Source organism: Manis javanica, chromosome 8, assembly GCF_040802235.1.
Source record: "Manis javanica isolate MJ-LG chromosome 8, MJ_LKY, whole genome shotgun sequence".
Classification (NCBI taxonomy): domain Eukaryota; kingdom Metazoa; phylum Chordata; class Mammalia; order Pholidota; family Manidae; genus Manis; species Manis javanica.
This window is the reverse complement of record NC_133163.1, coordinates 64,093,285-64,121,143: the sequence shown is the minus strand read 5'-3', so window position 1 is coordinate 64,121,143 and position 27,859 is coordinate 64,093,285. Positions and strand designations below refer to the sequence as shown.

The 27,859-nt window shown below is 42.1% G+C and overlaps 1 long non-coding RNA gene across 8 annotated transcripts in view; it reads right to left on the bottom strand.

Moving 5' to 3' along the window:
* The window catches only part of LOC108385644 (uncharacterized), a 135,657-nt gene that overhangs the window by 64,531 nt on the left and 43,267 nt on the right, over positions 1 to 27,859 (bottom strand). The window contains exons 4-7 of one of the 8 annotated variants that reach the window (XR_012120567.1): positions 19,282 to 19,424; positions 13,493 to 13,572; positions 10,972 to 11,041; positions 429 to 4,206 (exon numbers count right to left, since the gene is read on the bottom strand). The exons of 4 other annotated variants lie outside the window; for them this stretch is intronic. This is a non-coding gene — a long non-coding RNA (uncharacterized lncRNA). Of the gene's footprint in view, positions 1 to 428; positions 4,207 to 10,971; positions 11,042 to 13,492; positions 13,573 to 19,188; positions 19,425 to 22,174; positions 22,302 to 27,859 lie in introns of those variants that run through there. 3 more of the 8 variants (XR_012120566.1, XR_005056304.2, XR_001852416.3) reach the window with 3 other exon arrangements.

Here is a 27,859-nt window from a genome sequence, read left to right as displayed (position 1 = left end):
TTTGAGATTCATTTATGTTGCTGCAGCTATCATGCTGTTTGTTCTCTTGTACTGCTGAGTAGTCTTCCAAGAAGCAATTTTACATTTTGAGCAAGGTTCCCCTAGGACTAAGGTGTTGAGGTGTTAAGGAAGTTTATGAAGCCTTGGGCTTTCCCTTGGGATGGAGCTTGCTGCTCCTATCTTGGGAAATAGACCATGTTCCTACCAAATAAAGGAGAATAGCAAGGAAAAAGCAGTCATTCAAGATTCTTGAGTGACAAAAAGGATTTCGCAATATCCAGGGTCTGTGGATGGTGAAGAATAAGGAAAAAGAGAGCTGAGAAATGAGGGATCATCATTCCTACCCAAGATAACTCTCAGCCATCCTGATACTCAATTTCCTATCCAGTTTGTTTCTTCCCTTGTGGTAAGAAGCACTCTGAAGACAATTAGAGTTATTCATTCATTTATTCATTCACTCACCATGCACATATTAAGTGTTGTCTGTATGTAGACATCATACTAAGAATACAGAGACCCAATACAGAGACCCGCTAAAGATGTACAGGAGGACTAGGTGCCTGCTTTCACAGAGTGATAGGGTGTGCAGGCTTCATGGCTGATTGGCTTGACCACAGACTCCATCACAATAAACAAGAGCTCAGAGCAAACAGGTCAATTGGCAGTTGGAGGCAATTTAGTCTTACCATCACGGAGACTAAAAAACAGGATTGAATGTGGATGTGGTGGCAGAGGAAGCATTCTGGCTCATAGACTGTCAGGAAGCCCAGTGCCCCACTGACAGTGACAGAATGCAACCCCAGTTCCCTGTATAGGGCCGTGGAAAAGACAGGAAGATGTAGAGACCATATGGAGCATGTCCCCTGTCCCCAAAAACTAGCTTTGGATGTGAACATTGTTGTTTGCCCTACCAAAAAGTAGAAGAACCTATTTTTCTAGATAGGCAATGGTAGTCTGATCTGACAGAAGGTTTCTTTAAAAAAGCAGACCAGTGTTTGTTTCCAATCCTTCTGTCATTAAGTTATGCTAAAAGAGCACAAGTGGAAAACAGCAGGATATAAAATTGAGTCAGATGATCAATCAAACAACCTATTCCTTAAAAGGGAGGGATCTAGAGGGGAAAGGGCCAAAGAAAACACACCAAAAAAAGTTAAAAACCACTTGTTTTAGTCTTGGTCAAATTTTCTTTAGTATTTTGCTCTTAAATTTGAGAAGAATTACTTTGAAAGACACTCTTCATGGGAAGGCATGGATTCTCAGACAAAAGAAACCAAAGTCAACAGCCTGAATTTTCCTGTCATCTAGAGAGAAGCCAGAAGTCATCTGGAAGGACTTTGGGAAAACCAGTGACAGAGGAAGGGTGAGACCTTGCAGAGGGGTTTTGCAGCCTGAGGGTTCCACCCTCAGGTGCAGAGAACAGAAGAAGTGCAGTTGAAAGTGGGGACTGTAGTCCAACTGGCAGCAGTGCAGAGGCAGGCATGAGTGTACAGACAGCCTTGCAAGGCCCCGACCAAGGAAACCAGGACCTGGTTGGGCAACCTTGAGAAAGTAATTACTTTGAGCCTCAGGATCCTTGCTTAAAATGAAAAAGCAAGACTAGATGATCTTTAAGGTCCCTTCTAACTCTAAACATGTGGCAATCTTCATTGTACGATTCATTTCAACATCTATCCATTGAAGACCCAGCTATATCTGAGTTTGTGAGTTAACAGCCCCAAACATCCTCTTTAATTTAGTTCACATCAATCAAAAACAATTGACCACCTGTTACTAAATGTATGTCTATTTTCTAGAAAAAGAGTTGTGCAAAAGCAGTCTCTGATTAGAGCAACAGCTAAGAGAGCCAATCTACCTCTTTTGTAATGTGACAACCCATTCGGAAGGATGCTGCAGGACCCCTGGAATGGAAGGCGACCCATGCCTCAGGGGAGATGCTAACGCCCCAAGGGAAGGCCTGCTGCTCTTGTGGACATGGCCATTGGAAGGGGTATTCCCATCTTGCTCCATTACATGCCCACTCTTCACTAAAGTCGGAGTTCAGCTGTTGTCTGTTGATGAGGAATGTGAAAACTCACACACAGATGGGTGGAGCAGGAAGCTGAGGGAAGGTCAGAGAGAAAACAAAGGGATTTCCTGTGATGAGTCAGTGGTTTCTGGGAAACAGTTTCAGAAGCCACCGCAGTCCCCAGCACCTGCCGGTGTATTGTACTTTGTGCTGAAAGAAAATGTGGCAGATGAGGCACTGAGCCACACCTGACAGCCTACAGGCCACCCAGAGAGCAGAGGTCTGGGAAAGAGGCAGGCCGGGTAGGCACTTGCAACAATTGCACATCACCTACTGGAGTCTCCAAAGAAGCCCACCTGGGGTGGCACGAGACTGTCCAAATTCTGCTTTTCTTTAGTGGAACAGACTTTACGCTATTGTTTCCTTCAATAGTCATAGCTTGAATTTTCAGATCAATTTTTTTTCTTCCCTTTTTTATATTACCCTGTCATTAAGGTCAGTGAAAATAAGATGAAGTGTTTTTTTTGTTTTTTTTTTTTTTTTACATTTTTCTTATTTTATTTGATCAGGGCATGCCGTTACCCAGCAACTTTTGAATACCCTAGAATAATCTTTTTAAAATGTACTTTTGTATATTTTCATATATTTTTTTTTTTGAGAGGGCATCTCTCATATTTATTGATCAAATGGTTGTTAACAACAATAAAATTCAGTATAGGGGGGTCAACGCTCAATGTACAATCATTAATCCATCTCAAGCCTAATTCTCGTCAGTCTCCAATCTTCTGAAGCATAACGAACAAGTTCTTACATGGTGAACGAATTCTTACAGAGTGAATAAATTCTTACATGGTGAACAGTACAAGGGCATTCATCACAGAAACTTTCGGTTTTGATCATGCATTATGACCTATAAACAATCAGGTCAAATATGAATATTCGTTTGATTTTTGTACTTGATTTATATGTTGATCCCACATTTCTCCTATTATTATTATTATTTTTATTTTTAATAAAATGCTGAAGTGGTAGGTAGATGCAAGATAAAGGTAGAAAACATAGTTTAGTGCTGTAAGAAGGCAAATGTAGATGATCAGATGATCAGGTGTGTGCCTATGGACTAAGTAATAATCCAGGTTAGACAAGGGCAGCAAGACATCCACGGATGCAGAAGATTTCTCTCAAAGCAGGGGGGGTGAGGTTCTGAGCCTCACCTCTGTTGATCCCCAAATTCTCACCTGATGGCCCCCCTGCGACTGTGCCTGTCTTAGGTTGTTCCTCCCTTGAGGAATCTTACCCGTCTCTGGCTAACCAGTCATCTTCCGGGGCCATACAGGGAAATGTAAAGTTGGTAAGTGAGAGAGAAGCCATATTGTTTGCAAAGGTTAGCTTTTTACTTCTTTGCAGATTTATGCCCTGTGGCTTCTATGCCCAGCACTTGTCTCGAGGTATCTTTACCACCTGGAGGAATTATGATACTCGGTAAATTCGATATGAGGCACGAATTCTATTTAAGGGTTGTAATTAGGAAGGAAGAAGAAAAGCTATAGATGTAGCATATGAAGGAAACATGGGAGGATTGATTATTTCTTTGACATATCTTCTTGTATAGTACCTTAAGTATGTATGGGTTTTAAACTACTAACTAATTTGCACACATATTAACATAATAGGAATACGGTGACATAAACAAAGCAAATCTATAATTACCATCCATCTCCAGTGAAGCCAAGAAAACCATTTAGGCACCCTAGGTATTTGTGAAAATTTATCTATAATATGATGGATATTGTCCAACTGTACTTGAACCATCAGACAAATTAAAGCAGCCCATTTCTGGGATCTGTTCACATCCCATATGTTCTTTTAACCATAGATAGTCTATAGTCATGAGATTTTGGAGTGCTACAACTTGCACCCCTCCCAACTCCTGGTTGAGTTCCAACAGTACAGAGCTGGTCAAATTCGTTGTCTCACTGTATGCACATGCCAGCCTAGACATCTCCCTCCTCATTCCTATGGCAAGTCCAGGAGACGGTGGGCTGGATGCAGGCACAACCGCAGCATCGTCTGGATCCCTGTGGAGGCTTTTTGATGATCATCCCCCGGCACAAGTCCTCCAGAGAGTGCTGATGCCGGAAGCTCCTCCTCATATCGTATCTTAGTTCATTTTCTGGGTATCCAAGCTAGGCCTTGAACTTCTGCATAGAAACAAACAGACCCTTTGCCCACACTTTGACATGCCCTCTATACCACTGTGCAGAACTCATTGGAGGTCAGCACACAGTAACTGCTTTTTTTTTTTTTTTTTTAATTAAGAGAAAGGAATATTATCAGAAAAGAGTACCTCCATAGCTGATCATCTGACACCCTTTAAGTGATCAACATTAAGGATATTTAAAGCATGCGTTGATCTTTGATTTACCAGTAGTTTTATCCTGTTGAGGAGTAATCCCCCTTTTCTTTCTTTCTTTCTTTTTTTTTTTTTTTAATTTTTAATCTACACTTACATGAAGAATACTATGTTTACTATGCTCTCCCCTATATCAGGTCACCCCTAACAACCACATTACGGTTACTGTCCATCAGCTTAGCAAAATGTTGTAGAGTCACTACTTGTCCTCTCTGTGTTGTGCAGCCCACCCTCCCCTTTCTCCCTCCCCCCATTCATGCTAATCTTAATGCCCCCCTTCTTCTTCCCCACCCTTATCCCTCCTTGCCCACCCATCCTCCCCAGTTCCTTTCCCTTTGGTACCTGTTAGTCCATTTTTGGGTTCTGTAATTCTGCTGCTGTTTTGTTCCTTCAGTTTTTCCTTTGTTCCTATACTCCTCAGATGAGTGAAATCATTTGGTATTTCTCTTTCTCCGCTTGGCTTATTTCACTGAGCATAATACTCTCCAGCTCCATCCATGTTGCTGCAAATGGTTGAATTTTTCCACTTCTTATGGCTGAGTAGTATTCCATTGTGTATATGTACCACATCTTCTTTATCCATTCATCTACCGATGGACATTTAGGTTGCTTCCAATTCTTGGCTATTGTAAATAGTGCTGCGATAAACATAGGAGTGCATCTGTCTTTCTCAAACTTGATTGCTGCGTTCTTAGGGTAAATTCCTAGGAGTGGAATTCCTGGGTCAAATGGTAGGTCTGTTTTGAGCATTTTGATGCACCTCCATACTGCTTTCCACAATGGTGGAACTAATTTACATTCCCACCAGCAGTGTAGGAGGGTTCCCCTTTCTCCACAGCCTCGCCAACATTTGTTGTTGTTTGTCTTTTGGATGGCAGCTATCCTTACTGGTGTGAGGTGATACCTCATTGTAGTTTTAATTTGCATTTCTCTGATAATTAGCGATGTGGAGCATCTTTTCATGTGTCTCTTGGCCATCTGTATTTCTTTTTTGGAGAACTGTCTGTTCAGTTCCTCTGCCCATTTTTTAATTGGGTTATTTGTTTTTTGTTTGTTGAGGCGTGTGAGCTCTTTATATATTCTGGACGTCAAGCCTTTATCGGATCTGTCATTTTCAAATATATTCTCCCATACTGTAGGGTTCCTTTTTGTTCTATTGATGGTGTCTTTCGCTGTACAGAAGCTTTTCAGCTTAATGTAGTCCCACTTGCTCATTTTTGCTGTTGTTTTCCTTGCCCGGGGAGATATGTTCAAGAAGAGATCACTCATGTTTATGTCTAAGAGGTTTTTGCCTATGTTTTTTTCCAAGAGTTTAATGGTTTCATGACTTACATTCAGGTCTTTGATCCATTTTGAGTTTACCTTTGTATATGGGGTTAGACAATGGTCCAGTTTCATTCTCCTACATGTAGCTGTCCAGTTTTGCCAGCACCATCTGTTGAAGAGACTGTCATTTTGCCATTGTATGTCCATAGCTCCTTTATCAAATATTAATTGACCATATATGTTTGGGTTAATTTCTGGGGTCTCTAATCTGTTCCACTGGTCTGTGGCTCTGTTCTTGTGCCAGTACCAAATTGTCTTGATTACTAGGGCTTTGTAGTAGAGCTTGAGGTTGGGGAGTGAGATCCCCCCTACTTTATTCTTCTTTTTCAGGATTGCTTTGGCTATTCGGGGTCTTTGTTGTTTCCATATGAATTTTTGAATTATTTGTTCCAATTCATTGAAGAATGTTGCTGGTAATTTGAGAGGGATTGCATCAAATCTGTATATTGCTTTGGGCAGGATGGCCATTTTGACGATATTAATTCTTCCTAGCCATGAGCATGGGATGAGTTTCCATTTAATAGTGTCCCCTTTAATTTCTCTTAAGAGTGACTTGTAGTTTTCAGAGTATAAGTCTTTCACTTCTTTGGTTAGGTTTATTCCTAGGTATTTTATTCTTTTTGATGCAATGGTGAATGGAATTGTTTTCCTGATTTTTCTTTCTATTGATTCATTGTTAGTGTATAGGAAAGCTACAGATTTCTGTGTGTTAATTTTGTATCCTGCAACTTTGCTGTATTCTGATATCAGTTCTAGTAGTTTTGGAGTGGAGTCTTTAGGGTTTTTTATGTACAGTATCATATCATCTGCAAATAGTGACAGTTTAACTTCTTCTTTACCAATCTGGATTCCTTGTATTTCTTTGTTTTGTCTGATTGCCGTGGCTAGGACCTCCAGTACTATGTTAAATAACAGTGGGGAGAGTGGGCATCCCTGTCTGGTTCCCGATCTCAGAGGAAATGCTTTCAGCTTCTCGCTGTTCAGTATAATGCTGGCTGTGGGTTTATCATATATGGCCTTTATTATGTTGAGGTACTTGCCTTCTATTCCCATTTTGCTGAGAGTTTTTATCATGAATGGATGTTGAATTTATTCAAATGCTTTTTCAGCATCTATGGAGATGATCATGTGGTTTTTGTCTTTCTTTTTGTTGATGTGGTGGATGATGTTGATGGATTTTCGAATATTGTACCATCCTTGCATCCCTGGGATGAACCCCACTTGGTCATGGTGTATGATCCTTTTGATATACTGTTGAATTCTGTTTGCTAATATTTTATTGAGTATTTTTGCATCTACATTCATCAGGGATATTGGTCTGTAATTTTCTTTTTTGGTGGGGTCTTTGCTGGTTTTGGTATTAGGGTGATGTTGGCCTCATAGAATGAGTTTGGGAGTATTCCCTCTTCTTCTATTTTGTGGAACACTTTAAGGAGAATGGGTATTATGTCTTCTCTGTGTGTCTGATAAAATTCCGAGGTAAATCCGTCCGGCCCCGGGGTTTTGTTCTTGGGTAGTTTTTTGATTACTGTTTCAATTTCTTTGCTTGTAATTGGTTTGTTTAACTTTTGTGTTTCTTCCTTGGTCAGTCTTGGGAGGTTGTATTTTTCTAGGAAGTTGTCCATTTCTTCTAGGTTTTCCAGCTTGTTGGCATATAGGTTTTCATAGTAGTCTTTAATAATTCTTTGTATTTCTGTGGAGTCTGTCGTGATTTTTCCATTCTCATTTTTGATTATGTTGATTTGTGTTGACTCTCTTTTTCTCTTAATAAGTTGGGCTAGAGGCTTATCTATTTTGTTTATTTTCTCAAAGAACCAGCTCTTGGTTTCGTTGATTTTTGCTATTGTTTTACTCTTCTCAATTTTGTTTATTTCTTCTCTGATCTTTATTATGTCCCTCCTTCTACTGACTTTAGGCCTCCTTTGTTCTTCTTTTTCCAGTTTTAATAATTGTGATGTTAGACTATTCATTTGGGATTGTTCTTCCTTCTTCAAGTGTGCCTGGATTGCTATATACTTTCCTCTTAAGACTGCTTTCGCTGCATCCCACAGAAGTTGGGGCTTAGTGTTGTTGTTGTCATTTGTTTCTATATATTCCTTGATCTCTATTTTGATTTGTTCATTGATCCATTGATTATTTAGTAGCATGTTGTTAAGCCTCCATGTGTTTGTGAGCCTTTTTGTTTTCTTTGTAGAATTTATTTCTACTTTCATATCTTTGTGGTCTGAAAAATTGGTTGGTAGAATTTCAATATTTTGGAATTTACTGAGGCTCTTTTTGTGAGCTAGTATGTGGTCTATTTTGGAGAATGTTCCATGTGCACTTGAGAAGAATGTATATCCTGTTGCTTTTGGATGTAGAGTTCTATAGATGTCTATTAGGTCCATCTGTTCTAGTGTGTTGTTCAGTGCCTGTGTGTCTTTACTTATTTTCTGCCCGGTGGATCTATCCTTTGGGGTGAGTGGTGTGTTGAAGTCTCCTACAATGAATGCATTGCAGTCTATTTCCCTCTTTAGTTTGGTTAGTATTTGCTTCACATATGCTGGTGCTCCTGTATTGGGTGCATATATATTTAGAATGGTTATATCCTCTTGTTGGACTGAGCCCTTTATCATTATGTAGTGGCCTTCTTTATCTCTTGTTACTTTCTTTGTTTTGAAGTCTATTTTGTCTGATATTAGTACTGCAACCCCTGCTTTCTTCTCACTGTTGTTTGCCTGAAATATGTTTTTCCATCCCTTGACTTTTAGTCTATGCTTATCTTTGGGTTTAAGGTGAGTTTCTTGTAAGCAGCATATAGATGGGTCTTGCTTTTTTATCCATTCTATTACTCTATGTCTTTTAATTGGTGCATTAAGTCCATTTACATTTAGGGTGACTATTGAGAGATATGTACTTATTGCCATTTCAGGCTTTAGATTCGTGGTTACCAAAGGTTCAAGGTTAGCTTCTTTAGTATCTTACTGCCTAACTTAGCTCGCTTATTGAGCTGTTATATACACTGTCTGGAGATTCTTTTCTTCTCTCCCTTCTTATTCCTCCTCCTCCATTCTTCATATGTTGTGTGTTTTGTTCTGTGCTCTTTTTAGGGGTGCTCCCATCTAGAGCAGTCCCTGTAGGATGCCCTGTAGAGGTGGTTTGTGGGAAGCAAATTCCCTCAGCTTTTGCTTGTCTGGGAATTGTTTAATCCCACCATCATATTTAAATGATAGTCGTGCTGGATACAGTATCCTTGGTTCAAGGCCCCTCTGTTTCATTGCATTAAGTATATCATGCCATTCTCTTCTGGCCTGTAGGGTTTCTGTTGAGAAGTCTGATGTTAGCCTGATTGGTTTTCCTTTATAGGTGACCTTTTTCTCTCTAGCTGCCTTTAAAACTCTTTCCTTGTCCTTGATCCTTGCCATTTTAATTACTATGTGTCTTGGTGTTGTCCTCCTTGGATCCTTTCTGTTGGGGGTTCTGTGTACTTCCATGGTCTGTTCGATTATTTCCTCCCCCAGTTTGGGGAAGTTTTCAGCAATTATTTCTTCAAAGACACTTTCTATCCCTTTTCCTCTTTCTTCCTCTTCTGGTATCCCTATAATACGAATGTTATTCCTTTTGTATTGGTCACATATTTCTCTTAGTGTTGTTTCATTCCTGGAGATCCTTTTATCTCTCTCTATGTCAGCTTCTATACGTTCCTGTTCTCTGGCTTCTATTCCTTCAATGGCCTCTTGCATCTTATCCATTCTGCTTATAAATCCTTCCAGGGATTGTTTCACTTCTGTGATCTCTTTCCTGACATCTGTGATCTCCTTCCGGACTTCATCCCACTGCTCTTGCATTTTTCTCTGCATCTCATCCCATTGCTCTTGCATTTTTTTCTGCATCTCTGTCAGCATGTTCATGATTTTTATTTTGAATTCTTTTTCAGGAGGACTAGTTAGGTCTGTCTCCTTCTCAGGTGTTGTCTCTGTGATCTTTGTCTGCCTGTAGTTTTGCCTTTTCATGGTGATAGAGATAGTTTGCAGAGCTGGTACAAGTGACTGCTGAAAGTGCTTCCCTTCTTGTTGGTTTGTAGCCTTTTCCTGGGAGAATAGCGACCTCTAGTTGCTTGTTCTGGGCAGCTGTGCACAGACAGGGCTTCTGCTTCCTGCCCAGTTGCTTTGGGGTTTATCTCCGCTGTTGCTGTGGGCTTGGTCTGGCTGGGGCTGTTCCTCCAAAATGGTGGAGCCCCGTTTGGAGGGGGAGCGGCCAGGAGGCTATTTATCTCCGTAAGGGGTCTCTGTGCCCCCTGCTGCCCAGGGGGTTAGGGTGCCCAGAGATCCCCAGATTCCCTGCCTCTGGTCTAAGTGACCTGTCCTGCCCCTTTAAGACTTCCAAAAAGCACTCTCCAAACCAAAACAACAACAGCAACAATGAGAGAGGGAACAGAAAGAAAGAAAGAAAAAAAAAAAAGGAAAAAACGAGCGATTTTTTTTTTCTTTTTTTCTGTCCTCAGGTGCCGGTCTCAGGCACCCGCTCACTGGTCCTGCTGCCCTGTCTCCCTAGCACCAGGGTCCCTGTCCTTTCAAGGCTTCCAAAAAGCACCCACCCACCGGTCCCGCAGGGAAGGAACGCTCGATATTCTTTGTCCTCAGGCACTGGTCCCAGGCACCCGCTCACCAGTCCCGCCGCCCTGCCTCCCTAGCACCAGGGTCCCTGTCCCTTTTAGGCTTCCAAAAAGCACTCGCAGAAAAGAGAAAAAAAAAAGAGAGGAAAAACGCGTGATTTCCTCTGTCCTCAAGTGCCGGTCTCAGGCACCCGCCCAACGGTCCCGCAGGGAAAAACGTGGGATATTCTTTGTCCTCAGGCGCCGGTCCCAGGCACCCGCTCACCAGTCCCGCCACCCTGCCTCCCTAGCACTGGGGTCCCTGTCCCTTTAAGGCTTCCAAAAAGCGCTCACCAAAAAGAGAAAAAGAAAAGGGGAAAAACGCGCGATTTCCTCTGTCCTCAGGCACCGGTCTCAGGCACCCGCCCGCCGGTCCCGCAGGGAGGAACGCGGGATATTCTTTGTCCTCAGCCGCCGGTCCCAGGCACCTGCTCACCGGTCCCGCCACCCTGCCTCCCTAGCAACGGGGGCCCGTCCCTTTAAGGCTTCCAAAAAGCGCTCGCCAAAAAAAAAAACCGCTCCGGTTTCTTTCCACCCGCCGGGAACCGGGGGGAGGGGCGCTCGAGTCCCGCCGAACCGGGGCTTGTATCTTACCCCCTTCGCAAGGCGCTGGGTTCTTGCAGGTGTGGATGTGGTCTGGATGTTGTCCTGTGTCCTGTGGTCTCTATTTTAGGAAGATTTTTCTTTGTTATATTTTCATAGCTCTATGTGTTTTTGGGAGGAGATTTCCACTGCTCTACTCACGCCGCCATCCTGGCTCCGCCCCCTATTTTCATATCAAGATGAAGTTTTTAAATGTAAAAAACTTACTAAATCTAGAAAGAGAACAAATTTGACCATAATCTTGGGTCTACAAAGCAAAATGGGATTTGTTAGACCCCAGGTGGAATGAATTCCTTTTCTTGGTTCGTGTTGATTTGGAAACAAAACCAGTATTTTCTCACCTATTCAAAGAGTGGGGTTTATATAGAATATGGTACAAAGCACATAGTTAGTCTCAGGCCACAGCTGGATGATATATACAACAGAATAGAGACCCAAAACCAAGACTTAAGACAGGAGCCAGAACTCAGGGGCTCTGACTCAGGAGGGAGCTGGAGGGAAATTCTGAGATGATGATGGTGAGGAAAACATGTAGCGACCCCAGAAAGCCACCAGTCCCACAGGCAAAGGGGGACAGGAGCTTCTAGGAGGGCATTCTCTCTCTCTCGAGGGAAAAAAATATTAATATTTACAGACAGATCAAGATGTGATTTACAGTTCTGTCACAAAATTCTGTATAGAAAATGAAGCAACTAATCAAATTAAAAAGAAAACAAATCAAGTATTAGCTCCCAGGGTAAAGGATTAAATAAAATAGGAAGACTCCTAGTACTCTATATGGTTCAGCTGTAATGATATTTACATACTTATAGAAATGTGATCACTGAATATTTATTTAATCCACATCACACAACAGTGTTATAACTGTGTTGGACAAAGGGAGGAAAGGAAGAATAAGAGAAATGGGGACATAAATGTAAGAAAGGAAGTATCTTCTTACACAGGAAGCCAGAGGGAAGTCAAGGCATAATATCTAAATCTAGAAAGCCAACAAATAGTAATACAAGTATGTTATTTAGAATTTTAAGGTTTAGAGATAGTTGCCTCTAGGGTGCAATCAAGTGTGGGATAGGGTGGGCATGGCAAATATTTCTTGATGTAAAATTTGTACTATTTTGACTTTTCAACTATCTACATATATTACTTCGGTTAAAAAAATCTTTTAAGAGTAAAGTTCTAACGGCTCCTTTTTTCCCCTCTTTGGATTAATACCAAAAAAAACATGTTATAAAAATTATGAGTACTGTGATACCATATTTATACCTATTATATGCATAGAAAAGAATCTAAAATGACATATACATCAAGCTGTTAACAGTGATCATCTCTAAGTGGTAGATTTATAATTATTTCTTCTTTTAAATTTTTATTTATCTCTATCTTATTTCATCTTAATATATTTAATAATGTTTAGCAGGGATCATATGTTGCCTCTATAAAAAAGAAAAACTAATAAAGCCTTTGAAATAAAAAGAGAAGGAAAAGAGGAAAAATAGCAGAAAGGAGGCAGGAAAGTGGATTCGAGTTAAGGAATCAGGCCCTGCCTCTTCCTGGTTTTTTTTATATTTAGTCACATTTTTATCCTTCTGGGGGTTTCGATTCCTCAGTCATAAAATGGGGGTACAGAACAGGATACCACCTGTCCTGTCTCCCTAGAGAGGTTATTGTGGAAGGTTATTGCAATAGTTGCTCAAACCTGAGCAAGTGTAAAAAGCCTGGTGTCAGACATAGTAAGGGCCGTGGGAAGAATGTGCAGAATGAGGGCATCCTAGCACGTCACACAATCCTCACTGGCATCACTGCTCCTCTTCCCCAGAGATGTCCACTTTTGCAGAGTGCCCTCAGCCCAGCTCAGGAAAATCCCTGTAAAGCCCCTCCCTCCAAGATCTGGCTCGAGGTTGGAATTCAGGGACACCTACTTCCTACCTCTCCTTTCATGGGTAGCGCTGCTAAATCAGATCTTCTGTATCCCCCTCATTCAGAAACATTCCTTTTCCAGGATACACTGACTTGCCCCTGGTTCCTCAGCAGGCCCACTCCCCTCGACTGCAATGGCCCCCACCACCCCTCTCCTCCTCCCATCCTGACTTATCCCAGCTGGATGCTGCCCAGTTGGGATTTTGAATAGGGCCTTAGGCCTCAAAGGTGTGTGCCTCCTAAGACCTCTACCAGAATAAGAGCCCTTAGTCTTGAGGACATTCCCCCTAGAACTAGATTGCTTGCAAAGGCCCAGAATCCAGAAGAGAGTTAAAAGTCTACAGCAGGGAGATGAGTGCATTTAAAAATTAATCAATTTCCATCCAAAGTTCTAGAAGTCAGGCAGGGCCCCATTGCCTCTGCCTGCCTATGAGGTCTTGGCAAGTTATTTAACCTCTCTGAGTCTCTGTTTCCTTATCTATAAAATGAGAGAATAACCGCACTGGTTTCATGCTAAAGTAACGATCCTGTCCTGAAAGTACACTCACAGCTTCTACAATCATTGGCTGCTCTGTAGCTTCTAGTTTCCTCTTACTCTGTAGTCTGTTCTTGAGCATTCTGCTTTGCCTACTGTCGTTGGCCTGCCTCCCGGGTGGGCGCAGGGTCAGCATGCCCCTGAGGAGAAAGGAAGGAGAGCTGCCTACCAGTGCCTAGAGTGCCTCCCCAGCTCCCAGCCAGGGCTCTCCTCCCCCACGGGGTCCTGCTTCAGCCTGCTGTCTTCCCAGGCAAGATACCTGGAAGGAGGAGCCGCTGAACACTTGGAGGCACAAGGCACCAGGAGCCTCCATGGGATACATGATAGAACAACAGGCATTTTGGGGAATCTCTAGAAACCTCTTTTTATATAGAGAATATTATAGAGAGAGATTTTGATTTTTGAAACAATCCTCAATCCCTTAAAGTTACAAACTTAAAAATCTAGATACTTCTTAAGCTTTTAAGCTCAATTTAGAGATATTGTTATTCTTTATAAGTACAGCAAAGGTTAATTACCTTTAAGAGGCTTTTAATTAATGTCTGATTCTATTTACACATTTAGTTTATGAAACTCATTCAAATTTTTAAACCAGTTCATATATTTAATCCGTTTTATAGTATGTTAATTGTCCAAAAACTTCTTATAATTCTAAATTAAACTTTAAAATATGACAAATAAGAGTCTCCCAAATTTTCCAATATGATAGTAATTTTAGAATGTCTTTTAATTTAAAATCACAAAACTAAATCGATTTCTTAATTACCTGTTTAAAATGCTTTCCAAAGGATGATGGTTACTCTAATGGGCTAATTTCCCTTAAATATTAAAAATACTTAAAAAGCAAATGTGTACAAATTAATAAAAATATTATAACCTTGATGATTCCCTTAACCATTTCAACATTTATTTATGAATCTTTGCATAACTAAAAACACTTACCCAAAGTCCATAGTTTACATTACAGCTCATTCTTGGACAAATGTATAAATGACATTGTATGTAAACTATGAACTTTGGGTGATTATGATTGTTAATGACAGGGTCATCAGCTACAACAAATGTGCCACTCTGATGGGGGATGTTGGTAAAAGGGAAGGCTATTTATGTCTGAGGTAGGGTCATATGGGAAATCTCTATACCTACCCCTCAATTTTGCATCTTTTAAAAGTGAACATAAAAATGGCCTTAAAAATTAAATCTTGATTTTTAAAAAATTTGCTTACCCTCGGTAAGTCTGGGGAGAGAAAATTCCGGGGCAAAATAACTCTAAAAACCAAAATCAGTCATAGGGAGAAATAAAGTTAAAAATCCGTTTATTGCTTACAAACTGCAGTCCAGGGCCGTCTCTCTCCTCTGCTCCTGAAGAAGCAAGCGGGCGGTCCAGCCAGCCAGCCCCTCCCCTTAAACTCTCAGGTTCAGACACAGCAGGATCACTCAGGTTACCCACTGATATGGAGATGAACTTCTCTCCACCCCTGAGGATATGCAAATGCACTAAAACCAGGCCAGATAATCTAGAAATGTTACAATTTTACCCACACCCTCTAAGGAAATAATGCCATCTTCCCACTGTCACACTGAAGCCTGTTTCTGAGTTGCCTTATCTCACAGCTCACCTCCCAAAGATTCAGGGAACTCCTTACATTCTTCTCTCTCCCAGGTCACCACTTGGTTTTTCTCCCAGTTCACCCATCTGTTTGCTGCTCCACTGTATTCTGGAATGCTTTCTTACTCATTCTTTTAGCACTACAGCTCCTAAAGATATTTCAGTGCCACCCCATGGAATTCCTCAGAGTTTTGTCTAACCTTTGTTTTCACGTTCCATGTTCATCCCACATTAGAGTGGTACACCTGTGTAACTGATGAACCTATATTGACAAACCATAACCACCCAAGGTTCATAATTGGGTATGAATGGTTGGGTACTAATAAGAAGAAGATAGAGTAGGTAAAGCATACTTAAATCTCTAGATGACGTTTGCCATAACACCCCCTCCTCTCTGCAAGGATCGGGGAACAAGAGGAGAACGTGGCATTGCCCCTGCACTCTTTCTTCATGGTGGGCTCACTGCAGTCACTCCTCACCTGCCTGACCTCAAGATTCTCTGTAGAGCCTGGAAAGCCTACCAGGTCTGGGAATCCCAGGGTCAGTTCACAGTGCCAAGGGGAGACGATCAGGTTGGTGGGTGATTTTGCTTCTCTCTCGCTCTCTCTCTCACACACCCACACACACTCCTCTGTACAACTGATCCTCTGTGGCCCTGAACATGGGCACGTACTCATTCCCATCAACTATCACAGAGCCAAGCACTTCCACACTGAAGTCCAGGAGCAGGTTCCACTAATTCTATCATATCCTTCAGCTGTAGACAGTGGAGCCACCTAACTTAGTTCCTCTTGGTCTTCTTTACAGCACTCTTACTTGAATACCAGAAGGTTTTTGTACCAAGGCAGACAAGTTGAACAACTAGTTTAGAACAGACCATTTGGGGGCTAGTAGGGAGTCATTAACAAAAAAGATGGGACAATGGACACTAACAAATGGAAACTCATCCCATGCTATTGGATAGGAAGAATTAATATTGTTAAAATAGCCATCCTGCCCAAAGCAATCTACAGATTCAATGCAATCCCTATCAAATTACCAACAGCATTCCTCAACGAACTGGAACAAATAGTTCTAAAATTCATATGGAACCACCAAAGACCCCAAATAGCCAAAGCAATCCTGAGAAGGAAGAATAAAGTGGGGGGGGGGATCTTGCTCCCCAACTTCAAGCTCTACTACAAAGCCACAGTAATTAAGACAATTTGGTATTGGCACAAGAACAGAACTAAAGACCAGTGGAACAGAATAGACTCTAGACATTAACTCAAACATATATGGTCAATTAATATACGATAAAGGAGCCATGGACATACAGCGGGGAAATGACAGCCTCTTCAACAGCTGGTGTTGGTAAAACTGGACATCTACATGTAAGAGAATGAAACTGGATCATTGTCTAACCCCATACACAAAAGTAAATTCAAAATGGATCAAAGACCTGAATGTAAGTCATGAAACCATAAAACTCTTAGAAAAAAACATAGGCAAAAATCTCTTGAACATAAACATGAGCAACTTCTTCATGAACATATCTCCCCAGGTAAGGAAACAAAAGCAAAAATGAACAAGTGGGACTATATCAAGCCGAAGAGCTTCTGTACAGCAAAGGACACCACCAATAGAACTAAAAGGCATCTTACAGTATGGGAGAATATATTCATAAATGACAGATCTGAAAGAAAGTTGACATCCAAAATATATAAAGAGCTCACCCAACTCAGCAAACAAAAAGCAAATAACCCGATTAAAAAGTGGGCACAGGATCTGAACAGACACTTCTCCAAAGAAGAATTTCAGATGACCAACAGACACATGAAAAGATGCTCCACATCACTAGTCATCAGAGAAATGCAAATTAAAACCACAATGAGCTATCATCTCCCACCCATAAGGATCACCACCATCCAAAAGACAAACAACAACAAATGTTGGTGAGGTTGTGGAGAAAGGGGAACTGTCCTGCACTGCTGGTGAGAATGTAAACTAGTTCAACCATTGTGGAAAGCAGTATGGAGGTTCCTCAAAAAGCTCATAATAGAAATACCATTTGACCCAGGAATTCCACTTCTAGGAATTTATCCTAAGAATGCAGCAGCCCAGTTTGAAAAGACAGATGCACCCCTATGTTTATCACAGCACTATTTACAATAGCCAAGAAATGGAAGCAACCTAAGTGTCCATCAGTAGATGAATGGATAAAGAAGATGTGGTACATATACACAATGGAATATTATTCAGCCATAAGAAGAAAAAAATCCATTTGCAACAACATGGATGGAGCTAGAGGGTATTATGCTCAGTGAAATAAGTCAAGCAGACAAAGACAAGTACCAAATGATTTGACTCATCTGTGGAGTATAAAAACAAAGAAAATACTAAAGGAACAAAACAGCAGCAGAATCACAGAACCCTAGAATGGACTAACAGTTACCAAAGGGTAAGGGACTGGGGAGGATGGGAGGGAAGGAAGGGATAAGGGCGGGGAAAAAGCATGTATAATATTGGCAGGGAGGCATGGGGAGGGCTGTGCAACACAGAGAAGACAAGTAGTGACTCTACAGTATCCTACTATGCTGATGGACAGTGACTGTAATGGGGCTTGTGGGGGGGACTTGGTGAAGGAGGGAGCCTAGTAAACAAAATGTTCCTCATGTAATTGTAGATTAATGATACCAAAATTTAAAAAAATAAAAAAAGATGGGACAAGTCTCCCTCTGCCAACCAGGAGGGATCAGTGGTGCAGTGAGTGGTGTGCAGTGAGAGAGCACTGGGCACGGAGTCCAAGGGCTTGGTCTCCAATCTGATTTCTGCTACACACTGTGTGTCGTGGGCCCAACCCCTGTGAGCCTTAGTTCTCTTACCTGGGACATCACTGACACAGACACAGAAGCAATTTATAAGGCTGTGCCCAAAATTAAATTTAAAAGCATGCAAAATGCTTGAAGTCTTCTCCCCAGTTGGCTATCAGGATCTAACATACTCATGGTTGTCCTCCTACCATCCTGGCTGGTCCCCATCAGTCTCTTTGCTGGTTTCTCCTCTCCACAGCCTCTGAAGATTGGGTTCAATCCTTGGACTTCTGCTTTGCATCTCTACTTATTCCCTTGGTCATCTTATCCAGTCAGATGGCATTTAATATCATGGTAGGCTAATGACCCCCACATTCCTCTCTCCAGCCCTGAACTCTCCCCTAAACTCCAGACTCATATTTCCAGCTGCCCAATCTTCATCTCCATTTGGGTGACAAATAGGCATCTCAAGCTGTTATGTTCCAACCCTACTACCCTGAAGTCTTTCCTTGCTCAGTAAATGGCAAGTCCATCCTTCCAGTTGATTGGATCCAAATTGTGCAGTTGTCCCTGACTGATCTCTTCCATGCCTCCTGTCTACATCATCAGCAAATCCTTTCAGTTCTATCTTCAAAAGATATCCTGAATCAGACTGTTTTTCACCACCTCCACTGCTACTACCCTAATGCAAACCAACACTGTATCTCACCTGGATTCTTACTATAGAAACCAAGTGGTCTAGGTTCTGCCTTGCCCCCTTCACTCTCCTTATGTTTTCAACATAGCAGACACAGTGATACTGTTAAAATAAAACTTAGGTCATTCCTCTCACAAAACCTCCCAATTTCTACCCACCACATTCAGAGAAATTATTGTTACTCTTCACATACTATAAAATGGGATCTGAACAATGCCTACTTCATAGGGTTGTTGTGAGGATTAAAAGAGTCAATCTGTGCAAAGCACTTAGAACTGATACTCATCCAGTGTTCACTGCTATCAAGCACTGCCCCACATACTTCATATGTGTTAATTCATTATGTACTAACTCATCAGTTCTCATAAGTGTTCTGAAGCAGGTGCAATTATTATACCCATTTTACAGCTGAGGAAGCTGCCTTACAGAGAGATTAAATAACTCCCCCGAGGTCACACAGCTAGTGAGTGGCAGAACTGGGCTTCCACTCTGGCAGTTGGCCTCCAAAGCCCATGCTTTCCCTACCCAGCCTAGTCAGTAAACCTTATTCTGTGACATATCCTTTAGATGCTGAATAGTGTCCCATCACATGGAGGGACCATTCATTAGAACTTAACCAGTTCCTCACTAAGTCCTGATCATTCCAGGCGATCCCACCTAAGCTCAAAAATTCATTTATTCAACAAACATCATTGGGTGACAATATAACAGTGAACAACCAAAAAGTGGACACAAAACTATCCTCATGGACCTTAGATTCTTCTAGAGGTATCTTTTATAATGGAAGTGTTGCCATAGCCTGACTTGATTATTGACTAATTGTTCTTCTTTCCTGAGGCATCAGACTCAGCTTCATTCATTTGGCACATCTCTTGGGCAAGGCATTTGACTGACCTGTGGGAGGAACAAAAATGATTCAGACATGGACTTTGTTCTCGGGAGGTTGTACATTACATGTGCCTGGGTATCCCTAGGAAGCAATTCTTGTCGAACTAGTTTTTGGATCTGTCTGGTGCCTTTTTCATTTGCATACCTCTCTTTACACATCTCAGCTCCCTAAGGGAGAAGAACATTCAAAACTACAGAACCTAGAGGAGTGCTTTGAATAGAGTGTCTTCACAGTTTTATGTTCTTTATGAGTACCAAGTTCTAGAAAGATTCCTCAAATACTTTTTGACCAGAAATCGTATCCTCCATTTTTCTGCCGTTATTAAAATAACAGGAATTTAGTCCACTAACAGACAGAACAACAAAAGAACCTAAGGTGATGAGTTAACTTTAATAATTATGAGTATTTTAATTGTCTTCTCTGTGACTACTTCTAACCATTTAGCTACTAGGATGGAGGAACCCTGAATGCTCTACTGAATAATAATCTACTGAATGCTCACTTCAAAATACAAAAGATTGTGTCATACACACACGCACTTACACACAGCCTGCTTAAAACTCAATGATTTCCCATCATTCTTGGGGTAAAAATAGCCAAATCCTCAGCAAGGCCTCCAGTGCATAAGGCCCTGAGTAGCCTGGCTGTGCCTGGTCTCATGGTGCACTGTGAATCCCCTTTGTTTTCTGCATTCCACCTATGGGGCCTGCTTGTGGTTCCTTAACAAGCCTGCTCCATTCTACTGCAGGGCTTTTGCATGTGCAGTTCTCTTCTTCTAGAAAGCATTTTCCTCCAACCTTCAGATGCAACTCGATTATTACTTTCTTAGGCATGCCTTCACTGGCCCTGGGCCCAACTCCACCCAGCATCACACCTTCTCAAAGCAATAGCACCTCTCTTTTAGGCCCCTGTTGATGTCTTCATTCATCCCAGTTGTAATGTTACTTGTATATGTGAAACTGTGTCATTAATGTCTCTCTCCTGCACTAAACGCTATGCTTCATGAGCACAAGGACAATTTCTGGTTTTGCTCACTGTTGTATATCCAGAGCTGAGCATAGTGCTGGAAACTCTAAAAAGTGCTCATTCATTCAACAAATGTTTAATGAACACCTTTTGTGTGCCCAGCCTTGTTCTTTGTGCTGGGAATATAACAGTGAACAAGCCAAAGTCCCTGCCTTCCTGGACCTTATATTCTAGTTTTGGAGAAGAGGTAATAAACAAACAAGATGATTTCAGGGAATGATAAGTGTTATCAAGATAACAGGGTAGAACGTGACCACTGTGGATGGGATGGGACTTATGCAATGGTTGGGGAAGGCCTGTGGCCTATCAGAGGCCTGTGAGCAGAGTCCTGAGTGTTCTGAAGGCAGGGATGGACTTTCACTGCAAAAACTGGGACCATCTCAGGCAAATCATGACAACAGATCACCCTAGCACTGAATGCTGCTGAGAGCCTGGCTGCCTGCCTTCAGCCACTTACCCAAGAAAATGGTTTTCCCACACCTTCTAAATCTCATTCCCAGAAACACTCACTTTTCTGAGACATTATTACAGCTTAGAACTCAATAGATGCTTTGTAATGACGAGGGGGCTTCCCAGGAATCCAGCTGCACTCAGCCTAGGAATGACCCTGGCTCTGGGATTCCCTATCACCCAGGCCGCTCCTGGCTCTCAGAGGCCCATATTTGGGTTTCCATTTGCAGGGAATCCACCCACTAGGAAAAGCTCATTTCCTCCCTCCCTGGCTTGCACTCCCAGCCTGGGGCCTTCCCCTACAGCATCCCTTGGCTGAGTCCCACACTCCCTCCTGGCGGACTGTGCTTCCAGGGAGTTCCACCCAACGATGACCTACCTGTCATAAACAACAGAGGGTATTCCCACCCCCTTGGGCTAAACAACTGGCAGCTGCCCCTTGGCCCTCGTGTTAATTCTTCCTCACTCTAACCACTCTAAACTACCTCTTTATGGATTTCAGAGCAGTTCACCAGACAACCTCAGGCTGTATTTCATCTGCAAATTAGTTAAGAGCTTCTCTCTTTCTGTTTCACTCTTCACCTTCTCATTCCTCCTACTGATCTGAGCATCCTAGGGCTTCAAAGCCAAACCTGCAGGGTCCTGGCCCCAAGTACCCTCTCACCTACTATATGTGCAGTGTTAGCACCTAGGTTAAGGCGTTGAAGGATTAAGAGAGCTAATATACATTAAGCACCTGGAACAGTCATACACAGTGGGCCTTCACATGGATTCATTGAACAAATGAAAGGTCAGCTCTTTTATCCCTGAGATCTGAGGGTCTTTTGTGCCCTGCTCAGAGAGTAAGTGGCTGCCTCCTACAGTTTTATTTGAAAAGGCAAAATATCTTTTTGCCCAAATGCCTCCTTCCCAACTTTATCCCTACAACTAGCATCCATATGTACCAGAGCACAAGAAGAGGATGGAAAACATTACAATTATCCCATTCTTTTTCCAGAAGTGTTTATCAGATTAATTGGAAGAAGAACACTAGGGACTCTAGCTGGATGGGGAGGAGAGAGGATGTGGCTTGTTTAGACAAGGTCAAAAGCAGGCACTATCAGGAGAGGGGAGGCGGCAGGAGGGCACTGGGCTCTTGAGTGGGTGAGGAAAGCTGAAGCAGAGGGCATGCAGAAGTGGGAAGAAATACAAAGTTCATCTAGGTTGATGGAACCAAGTCCTCTTTTAAATCAACACACCCCCTTCCCAGCTCTGCCCCTATCGAGACTGGGCTGCTTACCACAGACATCCTGGTCAAGAGCAAAGAGCCTTGATTTTCAAGCCAGCATAAACTCGGAGCAAATTCCAGTTCCACTATTTACTAATTGACAAAGTTAATTGACCTCTCTAAACCATGGATTCCCCCTCTGCAAAGACAAAAAACAAAACAAACAAAAAACTCTCAAAGAGTAGTTGTGAGGATTAAATAAGGTAAAGCATGTGATATGCCAGTTCAGTGCCTAGCTTAGTAAGTATTGAAACCAGACTGTTTAGACTTTACCCCAACACATACCCAAGGCATACTCAGCCAGCTTTTCCAACACACACTAAACCCATAACCTCTTACACATTTTCATCTAGGTTCTACATGTAATTTATTATATTTGATTCAATTCAACAAAGATTTTACAGAATGTCAAGCACTAAACGGCTTGCTAGGGATACAACAGAATCAAATCCCACTTGCTCCCTCTCCTCCCCAGACTTGTAGCCTAACAAAGAGATTGGTGATTAAATATGCAGTTACAACAGCAATGAGCATTCCAGTATGAGAAATACAAGGGCTGTCAGAACACATGTAGCTCTCATGATATATACTACATGCATGTATGAGGTCTACATCCTTGACGCTGTGTCATGATTCAATCCAGCATATAAAAAATAGAATTCTACACTGCCCTCCACAGTGAGGCTCATTTTTATGTTGGAGGTAGTTCTAAAGTTGGCACATACTGAAAACTGTATGAGCAATCACCTTTCTTTAAAAAAGTCCCCAAATTACCCATAAAATACAGTACACATGATTTATATGGACAATCATGCATAGTTATATGTATGTAAACATGTAATAACCTATAGGAATACAGAATATTTAACAAAAATAAATACATAAAATATAAGTTTATAGATTCTTATTATATAGGAGACCAAAAATTGATTAGAAAAAGATTGCAAAATCAATGTTCTTTATTGAAAGTAAAAACTTTCAGTAGAAATGCATATTTATTTCTGATAAATAAAGTCCTAAAGGGCCAGGATACTACTAAAATGCTGTGGGTAAAATTGTAACATTTCCAGATTATGTCTTCTGGCTTTAGTACATTTGCGTGGAGAGAAGTTCATCTCCATGTCAATGGGCAATTACCTGGGCAACCCAAGGGCGTGTCTAAACCTGAGAGTTTAAAGGGAGGGATTGGCTTGCTTGATTGTTTGCTTCCTCAGGAGCAGAGAAGAGAGATGTCGCTGGACTGCAGTTTGTAAGCAGTCCAATTAGTCCAATTAGTAAAGTTAAAAACGGGTTTTTAACTTTATTTCTCCCTTTGACTGATTTTGGTGTTTAGAGGTATTTTGCCCCAGGAGTTCCTCTCCCCGGACTTACAAATACAAAGCATGTTCCCATTCTTCACACCTTAGGAATTTCTCAAAAAGTGTAAATAAAGACAATAGATTCAGAAATCACTTCAGTTCTTGGAAAAGCTGGTTGATCTTACAGAGTAATAGAAAGAAAACTAGCCCCCATAACCTCAACACCCTTGTATCCTTGGACGAATGATAGAATCATAAAACCTCATTAAGGGAACCTGAAGATCACTTGTCCAACCTCTCATTAGATGTTTCAGGCCTTCTGAAGGAATTAAACAGCCTCTACTTGGATCATTCCAATGGCTAGAAACCACCCATTCCACCTAAGGACACTTCCAGCAATAAGTAATATAAATACACAATTAAATTAATTAAAAATAGTGTGTTGTACTAGGATCTTCCTTACATTGCTTCACTTTAAAAATATTATTAAGAATTTACTTTGCAGTATCCTTAGTGTATAAGTCATACAGATTGATAGAAAAAATCACTAAGATCTCAATAAATAAAAATATAAATGGATAATCACAACATTTGAATTAAAAAGTTCAGTCTTTAATAGGTGAAAACAAAAACCCATTTTTTTTTTGCTAGGAAGGCTAGGAAAAGGATAATATACAATATTAGCAAAGGAGCAATGAAACACACTTAGAAACTAGTGATAGAACTGTAGATTGCTACAAATCTTGTGTGTTTCAATTTGGCAATACTCATTTGTCCAAGAATAAAGGCCAAGACTACCAAAGGATTTTTCTTTTTTAAATCTCACCTACTAATTTACCAGGCAAGGGAACCCACATGAATGGAGAAATTTACAGAGTGTTCCCTGATGGGGAAAAAGTCAGGGTTTTCTTTCAAAAGTTTTTTAAATGCTAGGAAGGAAGAGTGCTTGGTGGTTATTCTAATTAAGCACTGAAAACTAGAACTCTGGATAGGCAGTTGGTTTAAACTCAGAGGTCAGAAAAGTCTTCAGTCAGGTCCTGGTCCGTGGTCCTTAATAGCCTCAACTGCTTAGAACCATTGGGGTGAAACAGTATTTAGTTTTGGTATTTCCTAGGCAAGTTCTGATATAAGTGAAAAATTTTCTTATTATTCATTCATTCATTCAACAATACACATAAAGGATCAACTCCATGCTGGACTGATGCAGTAGTAAAGACGGTAGAGTTCCTACACTCATGGAAATTGCTACTTAGCAGTGTGATCTCATCATGAAAATATTTATGTTATTTCACCTAAAAATCCCACTTCAGGAAACCCATGCTAAGGAGAGAATAAATAAAGTGGTCAAATATTTATATGCAACCATCTTCATTTAAGTATTGCATAGCCAAAAACGGAAACAATGTAAATTTCTAATAAGGGACCTGTTGAAAAAAATATAATACAGTCATAAAATTGACTATAAAAAGTTCAATGACATGGGGAAATATGTATGATACAACATTAAGCAATATAAAATAATATAGATTGTGGTCTCAATTATATTAAAATTCATTTTTTAAATACCTAGAAAGAAATATACCTAAAGTGCTAACAGTCTTGCTATATGACTATTGGATTATTAAGGGTTTTTCTCTTTAAGAGCATGTATTAATTTTCTAATCTAGAAAGAGTTTGGCAAACCCTGTAATTCCTCCAAAACAAAGAAATTAGAACAAAAACAATCCAAAAGTAGACAAAACTTAAAAGTTCTCTACAAGGGCCTTAGCTCTGTGGTAGCAGTCAAGATGTTGTAACTGAGCACTATGTCTAAAGGCAGAATTCGCCTGAGAATCAATCTCCCTTTTGTTACTACTTACTCCATAGTAACTGTGCTCTTTGTAATTTACCCAGGATGAGCAAACAAACTTTTCTGAGGTGAACACTGTCTCTCACTCCCTACCCCTGGGTATTGTAGGACCCAGAAAATGAATCCCTCTCGTATCTATGGGCCATGGTAGTTAAGGAAACTCCTTCACGTACATTGTTATCCTGAGCCTCACAGCAACGCGGATAAGTGAGAAACAGCTCAGCTACTTCAGCCGCCCTGCTCCAAGTCACTGACAGTGACCAGAGCGTCAGGATTCATATGCAGGCCTAGGGACTTCCATGCCGGGCTCTTGTCCATGGCACCTGCAAGGCCCTCATCTGTGACAGGTTCCAAGAGCCCACGTGGTGGACTTGAGGAGGACTGGCCAGTTATTCAGCCAACACTGGTCTTACCCCTAAGTTCAGCTGTGCCCATTTAAATCTACCAAAAGGTAACAGCTGTGAAGAGTGGGGAGATTTCACACCTATTCTCCCTCCCTGTACCACGGCCCTTCCACCCCCCACCCCCACCCCCACTCCCAGCCATTTTTTTTCCTTTTTAACTGTCTTTCCAGTGAACACAGGAGAATTAAAGATGTCGCTAAAATAGGCTATGCCAGCAACAGAATTTATTGTCCAAGAGCTAAGTACTAGTATGTAAAAGTTTTGGTAAATCATTCTATTGTCAACAGAAAAAATACCTAACATAAGCTTTGATTTCCTCATCTGGCAAATGGATCGAAAGGCATCTGCCATTCCCATCCTTTCCATGTCACAGGGTTGTTTAGGGATCAACTCAGATAAAAACAGTGAAAGCACGTGGATTACTTGATGGCTCTCTACTTGGTAAGAGGCTGTAAAATGCCAACCCAGAGGTCGGGCCCCGGGCCTCTGCGCACTCCCCCAGGCGCAAGCAGAGGCTAAACCGAAGCCGGTGCGCCTGTGCAGACCTAACGTGACGCTGGCTGCCCCTGCCTAGCAGAAATTCCCGGGTGCTATAGCCGGGGATCAAAGATCGCAGCATCGCAGCCGCCATAAAGAGGTAAAAACGATCAAAACTGCCAGCAAGCGGCTCGACTAGGGTGAAGTTCTACGCGGGCGCCCTGCGGCCGGCCCCCGCCCCCAGAGCATGGCGCCCGCGCGCGCAGCTGCCCCCCAATAAATAAGTAACCGCGAGGGCGGCGGCCCGGGCTTGGCGTCCCGCCCGAGCCAGCCCGGCTCGCAGATCACGTAGCGAGAGTGTGACTCAGCGCTTTCGGCCGCAGCCCTAAGCCGAGCAAGGCATCCGTCGAGCCGCGCCGGCCGCCTGCACGTACCGCCGCCCCGCTCGGTCAGCCGTGGAGCAGCCGAGCGGAGGCGAGGCGACTGGAAGGGGCCCCAGCGGAGCCCCCTTAGAGCCACGTGGGTGTGGGGCTAGCCTTTCCTCCGCTGGGGGGCCTCCGCGCTTGCTGCCCGGAAGGAGGGGCGGGAGGGTGAAGGGCCGGACGGAGCGGGACCGTCCTTACTCCTCCGGAACTTGACCTTCCCCTTGACCTTGTGTGCTGCCCTTCTTTAAGCCTCACACTCGCTCACTCACGTTGAGCCCGACTTGTTCGTTTCGCTGCCCTCCCCCAGCTGTTGCGAGATAGTTGAAGAAGCTGTGGAACCAGGGTGGGTGTTCTGAGGCCAATAAATTAAGGGGGGGGAGTCCTTATCAACTTAATCTCACTTGCAGCAGGATTTCACGGGGCCAGCATGTCCTCAGATCTGCACCTGTTTAATTACAACAACCAGCTTTATAAGAGGAAGTCGCCTACGTGCCTGACAGGCTGAAGGACAGAATTAGAAGTACCCTTGACTAAATGTGTGAACAAGGCAGTGCCTCTTGTTCAGCTCTAGACTTAAAGGGGTGCAAGACTGGGCCTCCTGAGGGCAGGAAAATATTGCACGTCTTCCTTTGCCCTTTGTTAAATTTTTTTCCCAAATCAGGACACTGGATAAAGGTTTCCTATTCTTGCATTTGTGATGTACCTGCCTGTGTCATTTTTTCAAAGCCGGTGCAGGGGTAGGCATGTTATGGGGAGGTAACAGAAGAAGGTAAAGAGATACGTGGGGAAAAGTTAATTAGAAAAGAGGATTGAACAATGAGTAAAGTGATTAACGGAACATTATTGAGCCCCTAATAGAGGTCAGGCATGTCTGGGCCTTGGAGATGTAAAATAAGTGGCTTCCCATGGGCCCTGCTCTCAGGGGTTCACAGTTGAGAGGGGAACATCAACCAAGTAGAGAGTTAAACATACAGGAGACAGTGCAATGGTTCACACCCAGACTCAAGAGCCGGGCTGGCCAAATTCCCATGCCAGCTCTGCAGCCTACAGATTACGTGACCTTAGCCAACTGCCTGACTTCCCTCAAGCCCTTTCATTTTCCTCGTATGAAAAATGCAAATGGTGAAAACAATACTTTTAAGACTTTTCAGAGAACTAATTACACTAATACAAGTAAAGCACTTGAACAATACCCTGTGTTCACTGGGCATTCAATAAATATCGTTAAAAGAATGAATGGAGAT